We start from the raw sequence: 23,092 nt of genomic DNA, 5'->3' as shown, positions 1-23,092 counted from the left end.
AGCAGTAGCTAACTAAACACAATGTTCTTCAGAGGCATCTTATTTATCTTGTTTTAAAAATTACTGTCCCCATCTGCTCATGGATTGCCACCAGAAGGGCAGCCACTGTTTTCCATCTTTCAGGTATCAGGTGTGCTTAAACACAAAAGGTCTTCGATTCATGACCTGGTGTTCTTGACCTGAGGTATTACCTGGAGAAACAGAGGGGCAGGTGGTGTGAGGAGTAAATGGCAGTCTAGCATCAATGGCCCAAACAAAAGCAGTATTAAGTAGACAACATTGATCACTTTATTACCCTCCTTGTCTTTGCTTCTTTCATACTCTTTATTACTTGACCTGCCCAGCCCTCAGACATACACACCCTGAATCCCTTAATTCTTGGGTCCTCCTCCCTACACAATATACCACCGATTCAGGCAAGCCCAGGAGATATGGAGGTGAAAACATAACTGTTATCAAGGCGATCACAGGTGGGAATTTGATTGCTGCTCTCTTGCTGTGTACCAAAGGTCAGCCAGTTTCTCAGTATCCCAGGGATGCCCCCATCCACTCTCTCCACTTAGAACTTCTCTGTAGGGCAGATTCTGTCTCCCTGGGATCTGCCTTTGAGATTTTCATATTTTTGGTTAATCAAGTAACAGGAGATGAGAAACTCAAATATCCAGGGAGAGTTTCAAAGCTTCTAGCAACTTTAAAATCCTAAAGATGCTTCTTGGACTTAGATTCCTGAATTGCTATGAAATGAAGATATCTCCCTGACTTTGAGGGCATCTGTCATCTATTTTTACCATACAGACAGGACTGAGTTTTCTAAACCTCCGGCACTCTGGCTGCGACAAATTGAACCTGGAAGCCATTATTTGAGTGAATCAGTGTACTCTTTTGACTGGAGTTTAAAACTTGCATCTCTGGCATAACCCAGGTATCCAGATCACTGCCTGTTCAAGAATGTCTAAACAGATCCAGTAAGGAAGTACTCACAGACAAGAGATGCATACAGGCAGAGGCTGGGGGATTTCAGAGAAAGGTTGCCTCCAGTTAGGAGACTCACATAAAGATATCTGGCAGTGTTTGCAACAGGCCTACATTGCAATCAGTGGCTTAAATTTGTCTGGAGAGGAAGAATCTTTCTTAAGGACTTGATTTTTAAAAGGAGGAGTTATCTTAAAGGAATGAACCTATGATGAAAAATTGACAACCCCCAGTAGATTCGGTGAGGCAGCCGAGCCTTCTCTATCTGTCACATCAGGTAGGAAACAACCTGGTCAACCCACAATTCACCTGCTCCTGCCCCATGACTTGATTTTTCCAGCACTTACTCCCATGTAGCGCAAAGTGAGTTCATCTGTACTTTAGCAGGGCTGTAGCCAAGAAGATGCTCCCATTGGCTTTTAATTAGGCAACATGTAGATGGATTAGTGCCACTAAATCAGTCAGTGCATTGGCAGCATTGGCATCACCAGGGCCCCACCCAGACCTACTGAATCAGAGTCTCTGGGGTGAGGCTCAGCAATTGGGTTTTAAGAAGGCCTCCGGATGATTCCTGGTCATATTAAATTCTGAGAATCATTGATTTAGATCACCTTGAGCAAGTCACCTTTCCAGCCTTAGTGTATCTCTCTACAAAATGAAGAAATCAACTAGAATATTTTCAGTAGACCTCTGTAGCTCTATTACTCTGTGATTTTACTTTAAGTAATGTCAGTCTCTCCACTTGCTTTGTTTTCTTTTCTTTTTGATTCATTGATGTTGCAGAATATAAAGGAAGATTTTGAAAGCCAGATCACATGGTAAGCCCTCCCGTTCTCACCCAGAAGAATCTAAAACACTGTTAGTTACAATAATCACACTGAGTATTTAAGAAGATACAGAACTCTGATACTCAGGAGAGAAAAAATGACCTACTGTTATATAAATAAGTAAATAGCAATTAAAATTCTGTATGTAAAATAAAACTACCCTCCTATTACTTTCTAGCTCTGTCCAGAAATAATACCATCAGAGTTGCAATAAGTGTCCCTGGCACTCAGACTGTAGGCATTTATTTAAATATCATTTCCCACCAGAAGTACCATTTACTTATACTTATTAAAGTGAGTACAACAACAAAACAACAAATGCAAGGTACAGATCTTGTGTGGAACCCAATTCAATAAATCAACTGGAAAAATATGAGGCAATCAGGAAAATTTGAACAGTTATTGACTATTTGGCAATTTTAAAGAATTATTTTGGGCAAGATGATAGATTTTTCAAAAACCATCTTGTAGAGATACATACCAAAATATTTATGGATAAATGGTATTACATCTCGGATTTCTGGAATTTTCTTCAAAATGATCTAGCTGCAGGGTTGGCGGGGAGACAGAATAAATCACTCAGGGCAGCCTTGCATGGAGTCTATGGAGTTGCATGTAGCTGAGTAATGGGTACATGGGGTTTATTGCTCTCCACTGTGCTACAGATTTCAAATTTTCCATAATAACATTTTAAATTAGTAATCTAAGAACAAAAGAGTAAGGGCAGAAAAAAAAACCCAAAAGAAAAAAATCCAAACAGTAACAAAAGATAGTTATACTTCCATTTTCTATTATGAAGAGTAAGATGACTAAACTCAATGCCTCAAAAGGAAATGTTGCCTGTGGGGCATCCTCCAGGTCATCACGTACTCTCAGTTTCTGTACTTGGAACGCATTCTTGTTTTATTCTTTGCAGAGAGAGCTTCGTGAACAGAGAATCCATGCTGTGAGAGAACGCTTACTGCGGGCGTGCATGGAACCCAGCAGGCAGTGGACAACTGTTCATGCAGTGAAAAATACTCAGAATGGAAGAAAGAGAGGCAAGTTGACAAACAACAGACATCCTTTAGTCCCTGCTGCTGTGCTCCCAGCTCTTGTATGCAATACCCAAGCCTCCCTTACCCTTGAGTTCTTATCTTGGCCCTCACCCTTGAGTTCTTATCTTTTGCCTTGGAGGGAAACATCCAGTGAAGCTGCCTTTTACAAGGATTTCTTTTATCCATGTCTTTAATAAGTTGTGTGGACAACGTAAAGTGACCATGCCAAGTGAAAATTAAAACAACAATATCTTTTAATCTATAAAATTAGTGAATTAAAATATTGTGACAATCTTCAATGCTGGCAAAGGCAAGCTGATGTTGCTCATTAGAGCTGAAATTGGTACCACATTTCTAACAGTCAGTTAGGCCATATGTGGCAAGATCACTAATAGCAATCATGCTCTTTGGGGTAGTAATCCTTCTAGGAATTACGAAGAGCAATACCAGCAATAGGTACAAAATACATATACTACATGAAAGAGATTTGTTAACAGTAAGTTAAGTAAATTATGCTCCACTCATATGATCTACTATGTCATTAAAATGATGCTTACTAAGAATACTAAATAAAATAGAAAATTTCTGTGATAAAGAAGACAATCCTGTAAACACACTATAATCCTGACTATATAATCCAAATATGTTTATTTATTGAAAGTAACTGTACCAAATATTTAAACATTGTTGCTTTGGGCAGGTGGATCACGAATAATTTTTATTTTCTTTCTGTACAGTATACAACGATTTCCCATTTTTCTGCAACAATAAGAACACTGTTTCATATGTTCTTCTAATATATCTTCACCATGCAAAATTGTCCTATATTTCTTAGTTGCCTAATGACAGAAACAAAACAACAGTCTTAGATGCACTCAAAATAGGTGCTATAGCTTGTGGATATATATATATAATTTTACTTGGCTTAATTAAAAATATAGTTTAATAATACCTCCATCTCAGGGTCATTTAGAACATAAATAAGATATTAACCTTCATATGCCTTTACATTCATAGTTTCCTTTGAATGTAAAATGTTGAGAAGTCTTGAGTGAGATGTCAAACCTGAACATGCATTGTAATCTGTGAAATGTTGTAAAAATGGTAGCCTCTCTGATGACTTATTTAAATGGGTACTTCAAGGAAAGCATTTGAGCTTTGATACCTTATTGCTCTTCTACACTCTAGGTGGCTCTTACATAATGAAGCTAATAGTTATGCACGAAAGGATCCTGTCTGTATGAGGTCAGTATCCTACAAATGCCACCCTGATTTCCCTCTTGAGTTTCTTGGAGTTATCTGCCTCTTCCCAGAGGGAACCCCTGATTTGCTGTAGGTACAGCACGATATTATTGCTCTCAGACAGGATGAGTACTCATTTTTCCCAGGTCTTATAAGGTCAGCTTTAGCTTTCACCACTCTCTGAATATGGCACCTTATTTGGTCACCACCATTCCAGTAGTTCTACTACAGCATAGAGGAAGAAATGTGTCTTCCTAGTACAAAAAATAAATTCAAGAACAACTCTCTGCTTAATTAAAATGCAGGCTGCTTTTGGCCAGCTTTTTTTTTTTTTTTTTTTTTTTGCCAGCAATTTGTCAAGAGGCAGTTTGAAAGAAATGCTGGCAAAGACTAGAAATGCTGGCAGAGACTAGATTCTGAGCTGAGTTCAATGACTAGATTAGTCATTTACATGGGTTCAACCACTTGTCCTTATCATGCTTCAGTATGACCACTTATAAAATGTTATCATTACATCTGTTGGGCTGCTGTGATGGTTTCAACGAGCTAACTTGTATATCCAAAGCATCTAAGAGGTCACATATTAGCTTAGAGGTCATATACACTCCAATGTTCTCTTCAATCTAGGAAATTTCTTTAGCATCTGAAAATTTCCAAGGTCAAAGTATTCACACTCTGTTTTGAGAAGCAGTCTGTGGTGTTGTTAAAAATAGTTGCTGGAAAGTCCTTTATCATATTGTGCAGAAATCTGCCTTCCTAGAAAAACTCTGTCGTAGCATTGCAATGTAATTGTTTTTCCTCTCTAGTTGGTATTTCCTTGTCAACTGAATATTCCTATTTTCTCTCTTTGCTCCCAACCTCCATCTTCCTCTGTGTCCTGTCATCCTTTCTTTTTCAGGCAAGTAACTAAAGTTTCCAGTGTAGTATATGATCATAAGCGTTGGCTCTAAAATCTTGCCTTTATTATTTACTAGCTGGGCCATCTTGGGCAATTTACTTAATATCTCCATAATTTATTTTCCTTATCTGTAAATTGGGATGATTATAATGTTACCTGTTTCATAAAGTTTTTGTACTGTTTTACAAGCATGTGAATAATCTATATAAAACACATCATAAGACTTGGCATAGAGAGTACATTTCATAAATGCTTATTGTTGTGAAAGTGATAAAGATAGTACAGTTTTAGTACCTTCCTCAGAGGGCCAGGATATTTGGACACTGTAGTTCACCAATGACCTTCATAAATTATAATGCCACAACTAGAGTCATAAAAATGTTATAATCAGGGAAGCTCAAAGTACAGTGGGATATACACCACTTGATTTGAATATTAGCTATCTGAAATTGAGCAAGTTATTTGACCTCTCTAATCCTACATTGATAAAATGGGGATAATGGTAATAACGTTATCTACTTGTAAGGTACAAACTACGTTCAAATCACTATTCTCAGCACTAAATTTTAAAATACTTAGAATTGTCTTGTCAAGAAGTAAACAGTCTATTATTATGTAGAAGTTCTGGGAGGTTCAGGATACCGCTGGCTGCCTCTAGGATGACTTTTTCCTTTGTCCATGACCAGGCTATTTGTAAGGGTCTCTGGTCAATCATTACGATTTATATGAAAAGAAAATGTATGTGAAAAAGCGTCCTACAAAATTCACACTGTCACTTGCATATAGAGAGGCAATGGTATGGAGAACAAAGGATGTGAACTTTGGTATCAACACATTTTCCTTTTGTATAGTCACATTTTCATGACACCCATCACGAAACCTCTCCATTTGAGTACCAGGTTCAGCTGAGCCTCTGCCAAGTGTGGCCTTTAATTTGTTTGGCTAGAATCCTCTTAAAAATTATTTTTGCCACTGATTTGTGAATTCTTTAATGCTGCCAGAAGAGTGGAAGGAACTACGGTATGGGGTCGGGGGAGATATTTCCACTTCCTCCTGGTACTCACAGAAATTTGGAGGGTTGAAAAAAGTTCTCTTCACTGGGAATGTTAAACCTCAAGCCTTCTTTTTGAATCTAGATAAATGCTTTTACAAATATTTTGCTGTTTAAAGTTCACTAATACAACAGACTACATCAGTGCTCTGAATTTTGGAAGTTCATCTATCCCAAACTAGTGGTTCTTAATCTGGTTTTTAAATGCTCTCCAAGTATTTCTCAATCTATTGACAGACTTATACCATCTTGTCCCTTCTATGCATCCGTAGAGTCCCTGGCCACAAAGGTTAGCGTTAGACGCCATGAATAATAAGAGCTGATACTGTGACAGCTGCAGGTAGAACTAAAGAGAAGCCATTATTTGTGTATGTGTGTAAATACTATGCGGGCCCAAGAGCTTCTGGAGAAAGGAGACCTGTAGTTGGCCAGTGGATCTCAGGCTTCTTCTAAACCACCCTCATTGGAGCAAAGCAGCTGCCCTCTTTAGTGGTAGTTTCTAAAGATTTTTGCATTTCCTGATTTCTGGAAGAGGAGCAGCAGCTGTTTCTGGTCTTTTCTCTCTCAGCCCTTTCAATGCTGTTGCAGCCTGTGATTCCCTACATTAGACCCCTTCCTGTTTGAAATACCTGGAGTGGTTTCAGTTTTCTCATGACATCCAGATTGATGCATCAACTCTGGCTGCACTATAGAATTGCCTGGGAAGCTTTTGCAAAATAGTGACACATGGTTCTCACTTCTGGGAATACCATATAGGTGTCTATATTTTTTATTGCTCTCCAGATATTTTCAATGGGCATCCCAGGATGAAAACCATTTTCTCACTTGCAAAATTGAATTTTCAACCTCAGGCTTTGGTATCTTTTCTCTCAGACCCCCATCTCATTGTCACTTCAAATCAGGTTTACCAAGTCACAGAACTCACTTTATTTCTTGCCCTCAATATGTTTTCTCAACATATTGAGAAGAGGCCAGCAAGCAATTTCAGTGTAAAAACCCTAGATTTGCAGACATACTTTCCTTCAGACAACTAGCCTAAGCCAGAATCCAACTGATATATCGCAGTCCCCAGCATTTCCTTTCTCTACTGAGGTCATAGAAATAATATTATAAATGAAGAATATATTCTCTAGTTATGCTGTGATGTAAATAATTTATCAGCGATATAGGTTTTACCATTTAGTCTGGTAATCAAACCAACATTTAGAGTATTATTTTCTATGGAAAAATATTCTTCAAAAGAGCAAACACCTGAATTACGGACTGCCCATCTGAAGTCAATAAAAATTCCTAAAATTGCAGATTGAGGTCTGTATTCTCTTCAGAGTTTTAATAGAATGTTTTAAATTTAACATATTTTAAGTGTCTTCAATGTCAAAGTAAGCTTTCCTTGGGTTTTTAGAGAAATATCTAAATAATACCAGGGTTACATTCAACTATACATGTAATTATTCATTTAATAAGTATTATTAGAGTGGCTATTGCATACCAAGTATTGGGCTTGTCACTGAGAATACAGCAATAACTCTGATGTGGAATTTGAGGCAGAGTCAGTAAGTGTTGACCTCAGTTCACAGTGGAAAGTACCCTAAAATGCCAAAAATAATTTTTAAACATCTTTTAAAAATTCATGGATGAGTTAAAAATAAGTATAAAGTCTTAGTAGAAAAGAATAATTTTGTAATACATAAATCAAGAAAGGTAAGCTAGTAAGTGAGTACTAAAAGCAGAGGCAGCTCTGAAGTTATTCATCAATGCTAGAGACTTAGATCTTTCCTGTTAACAGACCCATATACACAGGACAACAGGGACAAAGCCTGGGCCCCGTATAAGGTGTAAAGTCAGATTGGACTCAACCACACTAATACGGTTTAGCTGTGTCCCCATCCAAATCTCATATTGAACTGTAATCCCCATAATCCCCATGTGTCATGGGAGGAACTCAGTGGGAGGTAACTGAATCATGGGGGCGGTTTCCCCCATGCTGTTCCCGTGATAGTGAGTGAGTTCTCACAAGATCTGATGGTTTTATAAGCAACTGGCATTTCCTCTACTGGGTCCTCATTCTCTCTCCTGCCACCCTGTGAAGAGATGCCTTCCGCCACGATTGTAAGTCTCCTGAGGCCTCCCAAGCCATGTGGAACTGTGAGTCCATTAAACTTCTTTCCTTTATAAATTAACTAGTCTCGGGTATTTCTTCATAGCAGCATGAGAACAGACTAATACACACACAAAGCTACAACCTAAGAAAAGGAAAACACTCGGGAAAAAAATCCACTCCAGAGAAAGACACAGTCTACTTACTTGTCCTAGTTTTAGCTTTGGGTGGAAAAGAAAAAATATATTCTCCCCACAAAAATTCATAATCATAAGACAGCCTTGTCAGAGTTTGGACGAAGGAATCTATACTATCACTGGGTCTCAAAAAATCCCATGTTGAAAATTTAGTTTGAAATGGCCCAGGGTTTCTGGGTATCTGGCAGAAGGTAACTGGCAAAAGCAAATGTCAATGTAAATATATATATATATATAATACTGTAATATATTAAAAGTAAGCGATCTTCAAAAATGAATAGGCATTTTGAAAAATAACCAAAAAATTACTTTTGGAAAATTGTATTTTTGAAAGTGAAAAATATACTAATGGAACTAGAAAGAGAAAATAAAAATTGGTGGACCATATAATAGACATGAAAAAAATTGCTCAGAGTGCAACACAAAAACTAAATAAGAGCACACTGTTCAAGCTTCTTAGCACTTTACACATATTTCATCTTGCAATCCTTACAGCAATCCTATGAAGTAGATACTATTGCTTCCTCCACTTTAGAACTGAGTGAACCGAGGCACAGAAAGCTTAAGAAACTTGCTCAAATTTATATGCCTACTAAGAGTTAAAGGCATCATTGCAACCTAGAGAGTTTGGACTCAGTTCTGTTTCTTAGCAACTATGCTATGTTCCTGTAAGAAAACTGAAAATTACAAAAAGGAAGTCACATGGAGGTTAAATTTGTTCCAGAGTAGAAGATAAAGAGAGCAAAGTAAAGGCAATTTTTTCGAGAGATAATAGCTGAGAAATTTCCAGAGTTGATGAAAAACATCAATCATCAGATTCAGTAAGGTCAAAAGTTCTTAAGCAGGGTAAATAAAAAGAAATCATACTTAGACACAGCATAGTGAAACCACATAATACTAAGGAAAAAGAAGCTGATATTAAAGGCAGCCAGTTAGAGAAGACAGACCACTGAAAAAAATCCTCTACACAGTCAAGTGGCTTCTTAAGAGTGGCAGGGGAAGCAGGAAGACAGTTGACTATTATCTTTAAAACGTGAGTGAAAATAATAATCAACCTACAATGTGTACCCAGTAAAATTCTTTCAAGAATGTGAGCAAAATAAAGACCTTTTATACAAATGAAAATTGAAAGATAATACTACCAGTTTACCCTTACTAAAGGTACATATGGAAGACACATTTGAAAAGGAATGAAAGTTATACAAGAAGGAAAATCAAATAATAAATGAAGAAATGTTATACTCCAAAACACTGTAAATATGTGGGTAAACATATTTTGTATGAATCAATAATATCTAATTTATCAGTTTAAAATATAAGAAAATACTAAAATACTAGGCAACAATATTATATGACTTCGGGGGGATTTTCTGTCTATGTGTTCTGAGACGTGTATTGTTTGAGAAGAAAGTAAGATTATTTAACTTCAGTTTTCTTAAATTAATGTGAAAATTTGTATTTGACAGCAATAAAAGAGTAAAAATAGAGTGCATATCTTCTGAACTAGTAAAGGTAAAAAATGAAGTAAAGAAGAAAAAAGCTTACTTAATTAAGAAAAAAGAATGAAGGAAGGAGAGGAAGGAATAAAAAAAGAAGGGAAGGAGGGAAGAAAGGAGGGAAAAGAGAGGAAGAAAGGAGAAAATATAAAACCCACAAAAATATAGATAAATAGTAAACAAAAAATTAAAAGGCAGAAATAGATGTACATATGATCAGTAGATAATTTATGTACCAAACTCTACAGTTAAAAGTAAGAGTTTTAAAATCAGACTTTGTGTCTAAAAATTGCTTTAGGAGGCCATTATTTAGACATGTTTTAAATAAGATGACTTGGAAAGTTTTGAAAGAAAAAAAATCTTATAAAGTTATGTCTGACAAACACAAACCGAACAAGAAAGAAATTGATAGGTCTATGTCATTATTACGAAACAAGCCTTAAACCATGTAAGTTGCTGCAACAGAAGTAAGTACAGCCTATTGAAAGGGAAAAGGGAGGAGCTCCCTATTCTTCTCAGAAAGGTTAGGAAAGCAGTTAAGTAAGTTTGAGAGGCAAAAAGAAAATAAACATTTACCTAATGTTTTTTGAGCAGCTGCTGAATCCTAACCTGAACCTAGGAGATTTATTTGCATTCTCTCCATTTAATCCGCATGACAACTCTACAATATGAATTATTAGCTCCAGGTTAAGCAAGTTTTCTAAAGGCTTATGTGTGGTTGTGCAGAAAATTAAATCCAATTCTGTTGAACGAGAAAACTCTCCACATGAAAACTCAGAGCCTTAAGTATTTGTGTGTAGGGTTAACAGATAAAATGCAGGATACTCAGTTAAATTTGAAATTTGGACAAACAACAAATGATTATTTTGTATAAGTACTCCATGCAATATTTGGAACAAAGTTGTACTAAAAAAAATTTACCATTTATCTGAAATTCAAATTTTACTGGGAGTCCTATGTTTTCATTTTCTAAATCTGGCAAGTCTGCATAGGAAGTGAAATAGAACGGAGGACAGAATTGAGCTGAGATCTAGTGGTGCATCTCAAAGGCCTTTCCTTGGGTCATGAAGCAAGTCTCCCTCCATTCCTCTCCCAACAACCCACTCGAACATTAAAGTGAGAAATATATGGATTATCATTTTTCTATTATGATTTATATTTCCTTTTATTAATAGTTATTACTATTTTCATAAATGAATATACAATGAGGTACTGGAGAAAGAAAGATACTTAGGAAAAATAATCATACATTTTCTTCTACATTCCATTTGAAGCACTTGGAAGAATTTTCTTTGCCAAATCACGATGGATCGTAAGATGTATTGTCTCAAGGTTTGCAAATGGAACTACTAGGAGTATGTTCACTATAATAATGTCCTACCACAATGACATAGTTCCATGCACAAGGGGTATGTGCTCACTTTTCAGCATAAGCTAAGGATGCAAATCCTGTCTAGACTGGAAGAATAGAGCATCCACACTCAGGTGAATCAGACACCGTTTCCCGGGGCAGGTGAGTTTACCAGGCTGCTGGTAGGAGAAAAATATAGGTTGGACTCTTCTAAAAGAGAATATTGTTTAGTGGCAATATTAAAGTTTTGAAGATTTGAAGATCTGGCTTCAAATTTAATCTTACATATATAATATACTTGTGATATTTTTGGGATATCTTTCATATTTATCCATAGAAATATGTAGGTGCTGGGTATATGGTATAAATGAATGTAAACATTATATGACTAGGAGGTTGTTTTAATTAATTTGCATGAAAAATATCATTGTGTGTTTTTTGACTATAAACATAAAATCATAAGAATGTACCTGTACCATTACATGCTACCTATACATGTTTGTATTTGTTTTCTATATTCAGAGAATAGGAGATTTTAGTTGAAAATTCCTTCTGACTGAGATCAGTGGCATAGCATGTGGTAGGAGAGGTTCAGAGTAAATCTCTCTCATGATATGCCTTACCTCATCTTCCTACCATCAAGCTATAGTGGAGACAGTCTGACACGGTGGTGGTAGATGATCTTGGTTTTCAGGTGGCGTTATTATGCTATGCTTTGCTGAAAGAGGAATATATAAAAAGGAAATTAGCATGCTGAGGCTCAATATGCAATGCCCTCCAACGCTATGGTACTGAATTCTAATTTCCACATTTAGCCTCTAATTCTAATTTTTCAAAAAATTTAAATGTAATAAAATACACTCTGCACTAAATTCAATCTGATCATATCATTTTAGTTTGATGATTCAGAAGATGATCCAAAGATCTTATGCCCCAGAGCACCAACTGAATAATTTGTAAAATTTGAGGGATAGGGTATAGTGGAAAAAGTGTGAGTTTCAGCACTAGTTCTACCACAACATCTGGATGACTGAGGACAAATTGTTCAGCATCTCTGAGCTTCAGTTTAGCAAACAAGAGTTATCCTTTAAGGAATAATGAAAGGAAAGGCCAAGCATGGTGCCTGATAGACTGAAGGACAGAAAAACTATTCAATAAACACTTTGGCCTCACAAGATCCAGTTGTCACTCTACAGCTGGAAAAAGCAAATGGCATGAGGCACCATGCTGATTCTCTGTTGTGTTTGGAAATAAGTCTTTTTAAAAATTATAAATAAATTAATAAATCCCTGAAAAACCAAAACCTCACAACATGTCTATTTGTTCATATTTATTTTATATTTATTACACATATTTACTTATTCAAAGCAACTTTAAATGTGTTAAACACATTTTTAAAAATCCAAGTTCATTTGGGATCTTTGTTTACTTATCATCTAGATAAAAAGTTTGCAAACTCTAGCCAAAGGGCCCAATTCCACCTGCCACCTGATTTTATAAATAAAGTTTTATTGGAGCATAACTACACCTATTTGTTTACATATGATCTATGGCCACTCTTTCACTACATTGCCAGTTGAGTAGTCCTACTAGAAACTTTATGGCCCACAGAACCAAAAATATTTCCTATCTGATTCTTCATAGAAAAAAAATTGCCAATCCCTGATTCTAGATCAAAGTATGTTTTCTATTGTAAGTAAAGTCAAAGGCAGGCCATTTCAACAGACAGTCAGGAATTCATTCGCATCCTCTAATAGTGCCCAAAGCACAGCTCAATAAGGTGACAGCACACCAGACTGGGAGTTTTGGTGGTTAAAAGTCAGATAGATCTGGCTTCAAATCCCACCTTATGTAGATAATATACATGTGAGATTCTCAGAAGGATCGAAGTTTATCTTGACGTAAGATACAGAAACTGCTCAACCAATGTTCAATGTCTCAACACTTCTCCACCTTCCACAATTCAAATATATATCAGCTTTGCTCCTACATTTTCTTTTATTTCAGATGTGATAAAGAAAAAAAGAGAGCAGCTCAAGTGAGATCACTCTAAGGCCATGACAAAGTGGTACAAAACAAGTCTACTGCACACTTTTGTCTAAGCACAGACAAAAACAAGGTCATTGGGCCACTCATAAGATACCAATACCCCTTTTCTGGTTAAAATTAGTGACTGACATTTCTTTACGTAACCGTAAATTTGTCCCTGCCTTCTGACAGCAAACAGCATCCAATACATAGCAAATCCCCACATTCCCTAGTCACACAACCAAAACCCAAATCCTTCCATAGATTGTTTCTGACACTTTCTTGCTGAGTTGCCCCAAGACTCCCTATGGCTTGTGTTTTCCCTCCCCCACCATGAGTCATAGGCCCTACACACACGTTCTCGTGGCCTTTGGCTGAAAGTCGTTGATTGATGGAATAGTGAGATAGGATAGTTTGGTTTTATTTATAGATGTTATAAAAACTAAAAACTGTACAATGGAGGTAGGGAGGAAGAAGGGTAATAATTTTGAATAATACTCTGTCCTAGGCATTGTTCACACATTATTACTTTTGATCCTCACAATTTTCATTTGAGTTAGATATCACTCTCTTCCTTTTACTTACACAAGAATCTGAGGTTTGTTGAAGCTGACCAAGGTCATGCATCTGGAATATGGCAGATTAGCTTGTTTCTTTTAAGTACGCAACAGCAGACAGAATCATCACTGTTTTTATAAAGAAAGTCTAGGAAATAAGGAATACAATTACTAGCCTGTATTTCCCCCTGTGGCATAAACCTCCTGTATGTATCCCACGCTGCCAGGCACGGAGGCCAGGATGCACAGGTTGTCTCTGAATATTCCTCCCTCTCTTACACTTAAGCCCTCAGAGCAGCTGTTAGTTATGTCCTTGGTATTGGCACTTACTATACAAGATTAGGATACAAGATGAGAGATAACCAGGCTCCTAACCTCTAGCCTTCATAATCACCTAAAGAGATTAATCAAATCCCTGGTGCCCAGAGCCTCTTCACAGACCACTGGATTAGAATTTGTGGTGAGACCTTGAAACTGGTGCTGATAAGTGGTTCAGGTGATTCTGAAACAAATCCACTTTGAGAATCACTGCCTTAATACGCCTGAGTGTCAATTTCTTTGTTGTTGATCCAAATGCCATCTGTACACTGAGACTCAGTGAAGAGTCAATCTTCTGATCTCTCCACTTTCACTGACCTCCCTCCTTCCTAAACCACCTCAGCGTTCAGGGTCCACATCCATAACTCATGCCTGAGCATGGAGGCTGCTGAGACACACTTAGAGCTTGAAGTCAAAATTCACTCTCCTGACTGGCTAGGTGACCTTAAGCCTTGATTTTTCCATTTGCATTATAAGGCTTTAAAGTTTTTAAAATAAACTTTAATGGTATTAGGACATATTCTAGAAAACTAGCTATAAAACTAACTACCCACTCAGTCATTTGGTTAATGATATTTACTCAATGTTCTTTTTCCATTTATGCTAACAAAGATTATCTAATCACTCTGTTTTTCTGCAACTGTCTCCAAATTGGCCTGTTTTAGATCTGTTCCCATGAAGAAAATTTGACACTTAACTTGTAATTTTTCCTAATTAAATATCTGGGGAAAAAACAGTAAAATAAGAATTATTACTTCTACCTCCTCTTTATAAATCATAAAGCATTTTACAAGTACAGAATTTCAGAAAGTCTTCTGATCTTGGCATTAGTTTTACATATATAAATTGTGTCCTTCTAACTAATTATAGCCTCCTGGAATGCATGGGTTATAAAAATATCTTTGAATTTCCCTCTCTCTCTCACTCTCTATCTATCTATGGTATTATAAAGAATAAATTAGGTAAAATAATTTCTATTTTACTATTAAAATTTTTTCCAGAAAACTCAATTAAGGAAGCCCATATATGTTTGTGTCAAATTTACTGCATCTGAAATGAGTATGAAGGGTGACTGAGAGAGGAGAGAGAGAGTAGGCATCAAATTAATGTGACAATTGTTTAATTTCTTAAAAAATTATTGCATCTCATATCTAAATCTCTAAGTAAGGTCATCACATAGCATAAAGACTGGATCCTGTTCTACAAAGAGATTACAACCAAATAATAAGATTAAACCTAAACTAAAATTATCTTTGTAAGGCAGCATATGATGTGTTATATGAGTGCCATTATACTAAATGACACAGAGAAATGAGAATAATTCCATATGTGCACATCAGTGGTCCTTGTGCTGGGTCGAATGACAAGTTGCACTGAGAAAAATGAGGTGGTTGAATGCCAGGCACAGATCATAACATTCCAAAGAAGGGAATTAGCAATATATGTTTGCAGGAGCAACAGGTGGAGGATAGTGGGAGGTAATGCATGAAAAGCACATAGCAGGGTATTCTTAGACAAGATTCCAATACGGATGCTTCTCAACGTTCATGGGGTTTTGTCTTTATAAACTCACTGTAAGTTGAAAATACCATTACATTGAAAGTGTATTTAACATACCTAACCTACCAAATATCATAGCTTAACCTCAACTACTTTAAACATACTTAGAACATTTACATTAGCCTACAGTTGGGCAAAACCATCTAACACAAAGCTATTTTATAATTAACTTTATTATAAATGATTTTTAAGCAAAAGTCAAGATTCAGAGTCTGTTTTCTACTGAGTATGGCTTTCACACTATTATAAAGTTGCAAACTTGTAAGTCAATCATTGTTTAAATGGGGGATTTTCTGTACTTTCAAACCAGAGGTGACTGGAGGCCAAGGTATATGGGTAACTTATTTTTTCCTGTGACTCCAAGAACAGATGCAAGAATTTATCTTTAAGCAAAAGAACAAATATTATATGCTTTCATTTATACAAGGGACCTATAATTGTCAAATTTATAGAGACTGAAAATAGAATACAGATAACCAGGGGATAACTGCCACACAGTGACAACATGACATGTTGGCTTGTCAATATACATTTTTTAATTCAAACACTACGGAAGTGTTTAAAGAGAAAGGATAGCTGAGTGACAGAAAGATGGCTAACTAGAAGCCCCTAGCACATATCATCACCACAAAGACAGACAAAACAATCAATACATAACTACATTTTAATAAAAATAGCTAGAGCAGAGTGGCAGAGTTCCTTAAAGAAGTAACAGAAACCTGAATGAACACGGAAACTTAGGATACCCATATAGAGAACAGAAGGAAACACAGGGACTCCTACATCCCATCCCCCAGCCAGGATCAGCTGGGAGCGAGGAAGAATTTCTCCCATTGTCAGAAAGGTGAGCAAGAGAACCCTAGCCAACCTCATCCACACTTTGAACATCTACAGACCTTGCCAGTGGGTCTCTACCATCCTCACAGACATTAAGTCGAGCTGAGGGAGCTGCCTGGAGTCCACACAGCTGTGCTCCTAGCAAAGAAGGAGTGGACACAGTGCCCCACCTCCAATGCCCTGCATGGCTACTGTTATGCCATTTCGGACTGGAACTATGTTAGAGTGTGTCTTGCTCCAGGGGCATGGAGCTATGGGGGCCCCTTCATCCCTGAAGTTAAGCTGCCATGGAACCACCCCCATTCTGTGGCCTGATATCCACAAGCTGAGCTGTGAGCAACTGTTATACCCTACCCTGGAGGCCAAGTGACAGCGGAACCACTCTACCTGCTCCTCCTTCTGCCCCCTTGTCTGGAGCTAAAGCTGAAGCTGTGCAATCCCTGCTGGGGAAACCTTGCTTTGGCAGAACAGCTCCATATACCTCTCCCAGTAGTGGCTGTGCCCTGCCTTCAGGGCCCTAAGCTGACACTGCGCACTGCCTACTGGGAAAATGGTGTCTTCGTGGAATTCCTTTATCTACCCTTCCCAGTCACTGAGCTCTAACCTTAGGGTAGAGCTGTAGTTTGGATATTTGACCCTCCAAGCCTAATGTTGAAATTTGATCCCCAATGTTGGAATCTAGGCCAAACAGGAGGTGCTAAGGTTATGGGGGTGGATCCCTCATGAACGGCTTGGTGCTGTCCTCATGGTAATAAGTGAATTCTTGCTCTATTAATTCCCATGAGAATTTCCCTGAGAGCTGGTTGTTAAAAAGAGCCTGGCACCTTCCCCATCTCTCTTGCTTCCTCTCTTGCCATGTGATCTGCACACCTGCCATGTTTCTTGTACAGGCTGCAGAACCATGAGCTAAATAAACCAATCTTCTTTATAAACTACCCAGCCTCAATATTCCTTCACTGCAACACAAATGGACTAAGACAGGGCCTGAGCTGGAGCTGCACACTCCCTGCTAGGAAAACAGTTCTTCAGCAGAACAGCTCCATCTACCTCTCCAGTTGTTGCTGCGCCCTGCCCCTTGGGGCCTGAGCTCAAGTTGCACAATCTTTCCTGAGGAAATGGCACCTTGGTGGAGTTGCTTAATCTACTTCTCCCGGTTGCTGCTGCACCCTGCCCCAAGGGCCCTAAGCCAAGGCTGTGCACTGCCTCCCAAGGAAAAAGTGCCCTGGCAGAGCTGCTCCAAAACCCCTCCCAGTCGCTGCTGCACCTGTCCCACAGGACCAATACTGAAGTTGCACACTGCCTCTCATCCCTTCCGATTACTAATGTGCCCTGACACAGGTTTCAGAGCTGAAACAATGCCAGACATCCCAGGAAAACCAGGCCTTGGCTGCCCAGGGCAGTCATACCTCACCAAAGTCTAAGTCAAAGCAACAACCTGCCTCCCAGGAAATGGTGCCTTGACTGTCTGAAGTGGTCATACACTGCAGTACCTAAGCCAAAACAGTGCCCTATATCCCAAGGAAATGGTGCCTGGATCATTGAGACTAGTCTTGCCCCCCAGGACTGGCTGAAGTGGCACATTGCCGTTGGGAACTCTGTGTCTTTACAGACTTCAAGCTAAGAAGCTGCACATCTAAGGCTGAATTGACAAGATACCCTATATTCAAGAAAAACAGCTGAGACACCCCATCCTACAGACAAAATAACTCTAGTATTCTGCTTCTCTGGAGTTAGACTAGCCCGCTAGAGTCTGAACTACTGAGATACCTCTCTTCTGAGGGAGTAGAGTCATGAAGCATGTGCTGCTTCATGCTCCCGCAGGGCCCTAACAGCTGTGCCCCACCATTCTGGGATACTTGCTGCCACTGTACCTGCTCTCACAGAGTCTGGGATGCTGCTAAGCCCCACCATCCCAAGGTCTAGACTCACCACTAGGAGGTGCTTCATCCCCTTTGTCCCAAGTTGCCACTGAGGCCTATTGGCTCAGTTTACAGAAATACAGCCATACCTGACTCCTCTAGACCATATAGCTAAGACAATCTTAAGCAAAAAGAACAAATGTAGAGGCATCAAGCTACCTGACTTCAAACTATACTACAAGGCTACAGTAACCAAAACAGCATGGTACTGGTACCAAAACAGATATATAGACCAATGGAACAGAACAGAGGTCTCAGAAATAGTGCCACACATCTACAACCATCTGATCTTTGACAAACCTAACAAAAACAAGCAATGAGGAAAGGATTCCCTATTTAATAAATGGTGTAGGGAAAACTGGCTAGCCATACGCAGAAAACTGAAACTGGACCCCTTCCTTATGCCTTCTACAAAAATTAACTTTTGTATAAGATGGATTAAAGACATAAATGTAAAACCTAAAACCATAAAAACCCTAGAACAAAACCTAGGCAATACCATTCAGGACATAGGTGTGGGCAAAGACTTCATGACTAAAACACCAAAAGCAATGGCAACAAAAGCCAAAAGTGTCAAATGGGATCTCATTAAAGTAAAGAGCTTCTGCACAGCAAAAAAAAAAAAAAAAAAAATTTGCAATCTATCCATCTGACAAAGGGCATATATCCAGAATCTACAAGGAACTCAAACAAATTTACAAGAAAAAGACAACCCCATCAAAAAGTGGGCAAAGGATACGAACAGACACTTCTCAAAAGAAAACATTTATGTGGCCAACAAACATATGAAAAAAAGCTCATCATCATGGGTCATTAGAGAAATGCAAATCAAAACCATAATGAGATACCATCCCATGCCAGTTAGAATAGTGATCATTAAAAAGCCAGGAAACAACAGATGCTGGAGAGGATGGTGAGAAATAGGTACACTTTTACACTGTTGGTAGGAGTGTAAATTATTTCAACCATTGTAGAAGACAGTATGGTGATTCCTCAAGGATCTAGAACCAGAAATACCATTTGACCCAGCAATCTTATTACTGGGTATATACCCAAAGGATTGTAAGTCATTCTACTATAAAGACACATGTACACACGTATTTATTGCAGCACTATTCACAATAGCAAAGACTTGGATCCAACCCAAATGCCCATAAATGGTAGACTGGATAAAGAAAATGTGGCACATATACACCATGGAATACTATGCAGCCATAAAAAAGGATGAGTTCATGTTTTTTGCAGGGACATGGATGAAGCTGGAAGCCATCATTCTCAGCAAACTAACACAGGAACACAAAACCAAACACTGCACGTTCTCACTCATAAGTGGGATTTGAACAATGAGAACACATGGACACAGGGAGGGGAACATCACACACTGGGGGCTGTTGGGGGATGGGGAGCTGGGGGAGGGATAGCATTAGGAGAAATACCTAATGTACATAATGGGTTGATGGGTGCAGCAAACCACCATGGCACGTGTATACCTATGTAACAAACCTGCATGTTCTGCACATGTATCCCAGAACTTAAGATGTAATAAAAAAAGAAAAGAAAGAAAAACAGCATGTAATTCAGCCCACCAAAAAAAAAAAAAAAAAAAAAAGTCAAAGACAGTGAGAATTCTTAAAACAGCAATAAAAAATATAAAGTCACTCTAAGGGAATCCCCATTAGATTAACAGCACATTTCTTAAGAGAAAGCTAACAGGCCAAGAGAGAATAGGATGATATATTCAAAATGTTAAAGGGGAAAAAAAAACTCCACTCAAGACTACACCCAGAAAAGGTATCTTTCAGAAATGAGAGATAAAAACATCTTTCCCAGACAAACAAAAACTAAGGGAATTTATTACCACTCACCAGCCTTACCAAAACATGTTCAAGGGAGTCCTACATCTAGAAGCAAAACGACAATCATCATGAAAACATGCAAAAGTATAAAACTAACTGGTAGAGCAGATACACAAAGGGAGAAACAGAAAATAATCAAACCTTATACTACAGAAAATCATCAAACCACAATAATAAACAATAAGAGAGGAAGAAAAGAACAAATAATATACAAAACTACAAGAAAACAATTAACTAAATAACAGGAGTAAGTCTTCCCCTATAAATAATAACCTTGAATGTAAATGGATTAAATTCTCCACTTAAAAGATATAGACTGACTTGAACCAGGGAGGCAGAGGTTGCAGTGAGCCAAGATGGCGCCACGGCACTCCAGCCTGGGTGACAGAGTGAGACTCCATCTCAAAAAAAAAAGCAAAACAAAACAAAACAAACAAACAAACAAACAAAAAAGATATAGACTGGATAACTAGGTTAAAAAAAAAAAAAAGACCCAACTATATTCTGTTCACAATAAACTTACTTCGCCTATAATAATACAGATAGACTAGAAGTAAAGAGATGGAAAAAGACATTCCATGTAAAGAGAAACCAAAATTGAGCAGGAGTAACTATACTTACGCAGATAAAAGAGATTTTAATCAAACCTCTAAAAAGATACAAACAAGGTTATCATATAATGATAAAAAGGATCAATTCATAAAGAGAACATACCAATTATAAATATATATGCCCCAACACCAGAGCACACAGATACATAAAACAAACGTTATTGAATCTAAAGGGAGAGATAGACTACAATACAGTAATCATAGGAGACTTCAACACTTTGTTCTCAGCATGGGCAGATGGTATAGAGAGAAAATGAACAAAGAAATTTGGATTTAAGCTGCACTTTGAATGAAATAGACCTAACTGATATTTACAGAACATTTCTTCTAGCAGCTACAGAATACATTTTCTTTTTCATCAACACATGAAACATTCTTCAGGATAGGTTACATGTTAGGCCACAAAACAATCCTCAACACATTTAAAAGAACTGAAATAATATCAAATATATTTCCTTACCATGATGAAATAATCTAGAAATAAATAACAAGAGTGTATTAGGTTGTTCTTGTATTGCTATAAAAAATACCTGAGACTTGGTAATTTATAAGAAAAGAGGTTTATTTGGCTCATGGCTCTGCAGGCTGTACAGGAAGCACAGTGCCAGTATCTGCTTCTGGGGAGACCTCAGGAAGATTTTACTCATTGTGGAAGGTGAAGTGGGAGCAGGCACATCACACTGTGAAAACAGGAGAAAGGATGGGTGAAGTGCTACACACTTAAATGAGTGGATCTTGTGAAAACTCTCTCACTATCAGGTGTACAGCACCAAGCCGTGAGAGATCTGCTCCCGTGACCCAAACACCTCCCACCAGGTCTCACCTCTAACACTAGGATTTACATCTCAACATGAGATTCAGAGGGGACATCCAAAGTATATTACAAGAGAAACGTTCAAAACTGTAAAAATGCATGGAAATTAAAAAAAAAAGCTCCTGAATGACCAATTAGTCATAAAGAAATTAAGAAGCATATTTTAAAATGTCTTGAAATAAATGAAAATAGAAACCTAAAATTCTAAAATGTATGGAGTACAGCAGAAGCAGTATTAAGAGATAAGTTTATAACAATAAATGCCTACATCAGAAAAGTAGAAAGATTCCAAATAAACAATGTAACAATGTATCTCTAGGGACTAGAAAAACAAAAACAAAACAAACCCCAAATTAGTAGAAGGAAAGAAATAATAACAATAAGAGCAGAAATAAATGAAATTGAAACTGAAAACAAAATACAAAAGAGAAATGAAATAAAAACTTATCTGTTTGAAAACATAAATGAAACCAACAAATGATTACCTAAACTAACCAAGTTAATAAAAGAGAAAATACCCAAATAAATAAAATCAGAAAGGAAAAGAGACTGTACAATTAATAGCACAGAAATTTAAAATAAAAAAAAGAATCACTGAAGACTACCATGAACAACTGTACACCAACAAGTTGGAAAACCTAGCAAAAATGGATAAATTCATGGATACATACACCCTACCAAGACTGACTCAAGAAGCAGCAGAAACTCTGAATAGACCAATTATTAATAATAAAATTGAATCCATAATTTTTAAAACGTCTCCCATCAAAGAAAAGCCAAAGACCTCATGACTTTGCTGCTGAATTCTACCAAACGTTTAGAAAATAACTAATACTATTTCTTTTCAAACTCTTCCAGAACATTGAATGGGAGGAAATTCTTTTAAACTCATTCCTCAAGGCCAGCATTAACCTGATTCCAAAACTAGACAAGGATACAACCAAAAACGAAAACTATAGGCCTATATCCCTGATGAGCACAGATGCAAAAATCCTCAACAAAATACTAGTAAACGGAATCTGGCAGCACATTAAAAAGATTATTCACCATGACCAAAAGGGATTTATCCTAAGGATAGAAGGATAGTTTGACATATGCAAATCGACAAATGTGATATATCACATCAACAGAATGAAGGACAAAAACCATGTGATCATCTCAATAGATGCAGAAAAAGCATTTGATAAATTTCAGCATACCTTCATAAGATTACCAGGGGCCTGAGAGAAGGAAAGAATGAGGACTAACTGTTTAATGAGTAAAGAGTTTTAGTCTGGGATGATGGAAAACTTCTGGAAATGAATTGTAGTCCTGGTTGCACAACAAACTGAATGTATTTAAACCACTAAGCTATATGGTAAAATATTTAAAATGGTTAATTGTATATACTTTACCACAAAAGAAAGGGAAAATGAATTGTCTT

General features: G+C 37.5%; 1 protein-coding gene across 11 annotated transcripts in view; it reads right to left on the bottom strand.

Annotated features, from left to right (window-relative positions):
• Positions 1 to 23,092, bottom strand: part of GPR141 (G protein-coupled receptor 141) — a 64,918-nt gene that overhangs the window by 30,361 nt on the left and 11,465 nt on the right. For 3 of the 11 annotated variants that reach the window (XM_023192769.2, XM_023192770.2, XM_023192772.3), the window contains exon 2: positions 11,793 to 11,887. The exons of 3 other annotated variants lie outside the window; for them this stretch is intronic. The gene's annotated coding sequence lies outside the window, so the exon portion shown is untranslated. Of the gene's footprint in view, positions 1 to 7,516; positions 7,616 to 11,165; positions 11,168 to 11,792; positions 11,888 to 13,782; positions 13,903 to 23,092 lie in introns of all 11 variants that reach the window. 5 more of the 11 variants (XM_023192773.2, XM_023192775.3, XM_023192774.2 and 2 more) reach the window with 4 other exon arrangements.

Source organism: Piliocolobus tephrosceles, chromosome 8 (assembly GCF_002776525.5).
Source record: "Piliocolobus tephrosceles isolate RC106 chromosome 8, ASM277652v3, whole genome shotgun sequence".
In the NCBI taxonomy this organism is placed as follows: domain Eukaryota; kingdom Metazoa; phylum Chordata; class Mammalia; order Primates; family Cercopithecidae; genus Piliocolobus; species Piliocolobus tephrosceles.
This window is presented reverse-complemented; position numbering and strand designations above follow the sequence as displayed.